Source organism: Rattus rattus, chromosome 8, assembly GCF_011064425.1.
Source record: "Rattus rattus isolate New Zealand chromosome 8, Rrattus_CSIRO_v1, whole genome shotgun sequence".
NCBI classification, from domain to species: Eukaryota; Metazoa; Chordata; class Mammalia; order Rodentia; family Muridae; genus Rattus; species Rattus rattus.
The window spans coordinates 115268352-115274722 of NC_046161.1; positions in this window are offsets into that span (position 1 = coordinate 115268352).

Genomic DNA, 6371 nt, shown 5'->3' on the forward strand with positions numbered 1-6371 from the left:
TAGCTGAGGACAAATTGGCTCCTACTGTATTCTTTGTATCCACTCAGATGTAGTGGATCAGCCCTTTCCGGGTCTTTCACTGTTTCCTTTTCTTGGCAACTAAATGTAGCTGTCAATGATAGCAACCTGCAGACCCCCCACTTCTTGGCCTCCAATTGGACCTTAAAGCTCCGCAGTCCCCACCTTGTCATCCCTGAGCCTGCCTGCTTGGTAGGAATATTGATGTTCTAAAGAGACGTTCATCTTTCTTCCTTTGGCTAACATTTAGAGAAACAGTGAACCTCATGAAATTCTGATTTCCCCTGGAATCTTATTCTAGGAAAGACTGATTCCTCAAGATGACAGCATCTCTCCTGAAAGCATATTAACATTATCTGAGTATCTTGCAGGGAAAAAAGGAGCTGAAATTTGGGGAGGCATTTATGGATGAGAAAAATTATTACATGTCTTGCTTAGATTACTTAGTTGTGTATATCTCTTAACTTCTATCTAATCTGTTAGGACCCCAAGGATGGATTAGTTGCCTTAGACCTTCATCATTTTTCCAAACAAGTCACACTGAATAAGTATGTTAATATGTCTTCAATTTTCATTAATAATTTGATTTTTCTCGTGTTTTTTTATTTTAAATAAAAATTTCATTATGAGTCTCTAGCTGGCCTGGAACTCCGTGTATAGACTAGGTTCTCCTTCAACATCAGAGATATTTACACAGCTTTCCTCCAGAGTATCTATGTTATAGGTGGGCATGTCACAACTAGAAAATCCAGTTCTTTTAATTACCTTTTTGAGGATGAGTGGCTGAGTCCGACTGTTTAGAATAAATAAAACACAGGCTCTGGTCCTAACTCCAGTAACAGAAGACGGCTCCCTTCAAAGACAGCCCTCCTGCCTTAAAGTCCAGTGTCTTCCAACTATGAGCAACGTTCTTTTCTTTATCACTGAGTCTGTTACAGCTCATCCAAGGACAAGGGCAGAATTCTGTTCTTATTCTACAGATGGTGAAACCCAGGCTCAAGAGATAAGTGGCCTCAAGAATATAGTTAAGTGTGACTGCTCATCTTACCATCCCATCCTTTTCATGACTCACTAAATGAAGTTGAAGCCACATAAGCCAGGAATGGTGACACAGACCTGTAATCATGGTGTTTATAAAGTGGAGGCAGTTGTTTCAGGATTTCAAAATCGTCTACAGTGAGAATGATCACTAGAGTGTGGTGGGATGCCCATGGAACGCAGGGAGACTGATTGGCTAAGGCCAATGTCCAAAACCTTCCCTGCATCTCCAGAACTCCAGGGCCCTGGCACCAGCAAGTAGCAACTGAGGTATTTGCCACCCCAAGTTTTCTATTGAGAATTTTTCCAGTACAAGGCAGCCTAAGTCACTTCAGTCAAAATTCTGTTGCTCATTAAAGTGTGGAATTCTGCAAGTGGAAAAATTAATCTTACTCACGGCTGAGCTTCTTAATTGAATATCCAATGCAAAATATTCACTCCTGAAACCAATGCACACAAGCAACAGAAATGGACTCATTAGGTTTTACTAATATATTTGTATATACTTACACATACTTAAAGGAAGAAATGGAAAGGGGAGAATTTGGGAAGGGATAGAGAATAGTCATGGAAAGGTATAAAGTGATATATTTTAAACAATATAAAATAATTATAAATAATAAAAGTAGCTAGAGTAATAGCATAGCAGTTAAGAGCACTGAATGATGTTAAAGAGAACACAGGTTCCATTCCCAGAAACCATCTGGTAGCTGTCTCCTGTAACTCCAGTCCCAAGAGATCTGATGCCCCCTTCTGGCCTCTGCAGGTATTGTACACAGACACATGCAGGCAGAACACCCACATACATAAAATATAAATGAAGATTAAATGGAATTTCTACAGTGATTCACAGTCCTCAGATTGTACCCGAATTTCTTGTTCTGCATGAAAGCAGCTATGACCTTCCTCTAAGCCAATCTGCTCAGAGGCAAAAAGCTCAGTCTATCTCAGAACTGCAACCACAGTACTGTTAGATGACTTTTTCTTGAGGTTTTTTGTATTTGTGTTCTCTGTCGTTAGTATGTGTGAGACCTGAAGCACTGTCACATCTTTTCAATCTATCTTTTCATTCATACATTATGATCTAAAAGATAGATTTCCTCTATAAATCTCTTTCTGCCTCAGTGGCTAGACTTGTAATTTCCTATCCCTATTTAATATATTTAGATTATAACCTGGGACATAACATAAAAGAAGTTTAAGGATGACAGCACATGTAGAATGTAAAATCTGTTCTAGGCTAGCTCTTCTTTGAGCATTAGCTAGAACATCAGTGAGACTGCTTGGTGGGGAATTTCTGTTGTGTGCAACCTGACTTTTATCACCATAGAAAGATTGTCAAAGTAGAAATCTATTTTCCAGTCTCCATCTATCCATCATGGCCAAAATCAATAATCACACACATGCACACACACACACACACACACACACACACACACACACACACACACCCCAGAACAATTTTTATTAAATCTCATTGCTTAGTATGGTAGCTGGGCTCTGAAGGTATAATGTTGCCCTGAGTTTTGTTGATTGTGTTCTTTTGAGGGCCTTTGGCCATCTGATGGCTTTGATCCCTGGATGTTCTTGGTGTAGTAGGTATTGGGAGGGAGCTTAATCTCGATGGTCCTGGTGTGGCAGGACTCTGATGGGTATCCTTGAGCTGTATGGTTCTAGATCAGCAGGTCTGTATTGTTCAGGATCCACAAGTCTGATGATGGTAGGCAGGGGTCGGGGGAGAATGGAGGTCGCAGGCTGCCTAGGGCAGCTTGGCACTGAGAGGACTCAGAGAGCAGGGAAGATGGGTGAGGGAAGGGAAGGTAACCTGTATGGTTCCGGGTCTGCAGGTCTGATGGAGGTAGGTGGAGAGGTGGCAGGAGAATGGGATTATTTATTTCTGTTGAAAGTGATATCTCTTGTAGCTGAGGCTTGCCTCGTGTTATGTACTTAATAAATGTTTCAACACCCAATCCTGTCTTACTGCCCAGTGCTGGGAAACCTCTGTCCAGGCTGGACCTTGACTGCTCAGTTAAAAGGAAAAATAGACCAGCGAGTGAATGTCCTTCAATATCTGTGACTTTTTGGGGGGGAGTTAAAAATAAAGAGGTCTTTGCAGGACTTGAGTCCCAACTTTGAAGATGAAATACACCCAGCACAGAAATGGTCGTTTAACAAAGAGTGAAAGCTTCCCTGCCTTGAGAGTTGTTAACATTTGCAAGGAGGTAATAAATTTTAGATTATCTATAAATGTCGTGACTAATGATTTCTTGGGCCCACAGACTAGAAAATCAGAAATCTGGATTAAAAAAAACAACGTATTGTGAAACCAAGTAGTGTAGTTACACTAGTTCAACTGAAAAAGAAGCTGAGTAAAATGGTATGGCACTGCCCAACAGGACTGCCATTTTCCAGATTTAAGATGTTAACCAGAGAGAGAAAATGTAAGCAATGTTTGGTGTGCTCTCATACAAAAATCTAGTCTTTGGAACACATGGCCATAATCCTGGTTCAACTTTTTAAAATAATGTTTTTGATTGTAACTACATCATATCCACAGTCTCTTTTTTTGCCTCTAAGCCCTACAATGACCCCTCAATGTTTTCTAATTCGTGGCCTCTTTTTACTTTAACAACAGTTGCTGTTTAAATGTGAACTGTATGTAACAGGGCCCAATTAAATGCTACTCCAGTCAATCCTGCTGGCAGCAGCTGAGGCACATTCTCAGCTGCCCACCACAATGTTCTGTGTTCCTGAGGAAAGACACTTACACGTAGCCTTTATGTAATGGCTGGGCCCCTTCCTTACTTCCTATCCTCCATGTGGCTAACCTATACCCTCAGATATCCCCAAGTTATTCCTTTCTAAAGTCTATATTTCATCTTAGCTGCTCTAGCATCATTCAGGGGTCCCTCTGGGGGCAACTCTTCCTCAGCTCTTACATGTCGGCTGTCTCTCTGCCTGTAGCATCTTCTATTTGAGAACCCAGACTTTGGGGCAGGTGGCTGGGAATGCACCTCCACCACCAGGACCATTTGGGCACATTAATTGGTAACTGTTATGATGATTGGCTACAGGACTTCCCAGTTATGAAGCAAATAGATGGCTGCACTGGATGTTGAGTGAATAATAGAATGTACACACAAAGGACACCGTGCCTTGGAAGAGGAAGAAGAGCTCTGGGAGACCGGAAGAATTTCTACAATATTACAAGTGTCCCTGTCTGCCTCTAAGATGGAAAGATGGCGCTGGGAAGGCCTGTGTTGTCTGAGTCATTTCATCTCTGGCCACCCTTTAGGGGAACTGCTACTCTCCTGAGGCCAAGATGTGTTAAGGTTAGGATGCTGGAATCTAGGGAGACCTAACGATCTGGAGCACCAGTGAGAGTCAGCCTGTGAGTGCTGCCCAGAATTTTCCACTGATGCATTTGTAGGAAACTGTGAGGGAGACTACACCATACCATGGTGGGCATGGGCGCTACTGTCCCTAGACCAAGGAGAGCATGTTGGCTGCGATATCAGAATCTGATCTCCTGGAAATGGGATGAACTACAAGCCGGACTATGGTTCTGTTGGTACATGTGGAGATCTGGGCAGAAGCCCTTGTGCTCTAAGCCTTTCTGGGTGTGAATTACCTGGGGCAGAGGAGGCTCTGCAGCCCTGGCCATTGGAAGCCGTGGTGCTTTTAATATTATTTACATTGTGCACAGCCAGGCATTTCTTTGAGTATCAACGGGAAGACAGTTTGAATAAATAAAGGTCTGGTTTCTAGAAGTTCTGAATATTGCATCCCACATTTAAAGTGGAAGTATTGGGGGCGGGGGTTGCTCTGCCCTCTTTTGCTCCATGATATCTACAATGGCGTTTCTATGTCCACTTTATCCCATATAGTTCCCGAATAAAAGACACAGAAATATTTTATTTTTATTTACAAGTTGCAAGCCTAAACTGAGCAGGTTCGGAACTATTCTACCCTACATCCCAGCCACAGGTCCTGTGTTACTTGCAGTTTGAGTCTTGCCCAGTTTGCTCTGTTTCATCTGTGTCCTCATGGAGAACTCCCTTGGTGACTCCTCCTCATGCTTGACCCCATGACAGGCTTCTTTATCTTCTTCCTCCTTTTTCTCTCTCATGATCACTACCTGAGACCCCCTACTTGATCTCAAGGCCTCTATCTCCTGCCTGGTCACAGGCTCTAGCACAATCAGAAATTACAGGGGAGCATTCATTACAACACATTGGTCAATTTAATGTCCATGTCCAGACTGCAACCTGATCTTGGAGCACAGAACTCAGCATCTGAGTGCACAGTGCACAAGATAAACCACAACACAGTTTTGTGTGATTAAGTTTACAAACAGTTTAGAAATTGACAGAAAGGATGTGATAGGGATCATACTTCAGCAACATTTGATTAGAAACTTATCTTTTCACCACCCGAACAGCCACAATGTTAGGAAAACTCAATTCCTGGATACAGTAGGAGTTTCTGAAGTGCAGAGATTTTTCAGGTATGCATGGTGTTGTGCACGTAGATAGGACAGATTCTGCATCCTGTGCCATAATCCATACGACAGGAAGCAGACATAAAATTATACTTCAGTATTGTTTTGTGTGGGCTTCAGTAGGGCTGGATTTGCCTGAAATCACAAGGGGGCATGAGGAACTGCAGAGCCATAGCGCTCCTCTTTGATCACTTCCATTTTCAGAGAGAGCTCCAGAGAACCTCTCTGGAAGAGTTATCAGTAGAAGCTAAAGGGTCAGAAATTTAACAGGTCACTTTAGAGGTCACCGAGTTACTGATGCGGGAGTTGTAAAGGCTCTGTTTATTTAATTTCTGTACACATATACTCATAGGTGACATTGGTCAAGTCCGCATTATTCTTAGTGGAGTTCCCTTAGGTCTTTTAACCAAAGCTTGACTATATTTTTGTGCGTTTGTTCTTGATTTTTATTTTCTCTTCGTGCAATTATTCTTTCACAAATACTGCACACATTCTTGACTGTTTTAGCTTCGTAGTACAGAAGTTATATTATGCTAGTGTATGTACTATTTCATCATAGTCTGAGAATTCTGATATTTTCCACACAGCAAATAGCTTTGGAATCAGCTTTCTTGTCATACATTCTTACAAACTTTCTTTGGATTTTATTGAATGTATGCTGCAAATTGAATATAGTTAACAACCTTTTTGGTATTTTTTGTGAAAATATACCATTTAATGATGTTGTTTACTGTCATAGAAAAGGGTAAAAGATATTATTCCATATAATTATTTGTTCACTAACCTACATTAGGTGTTTGAAACTAAAACTTAT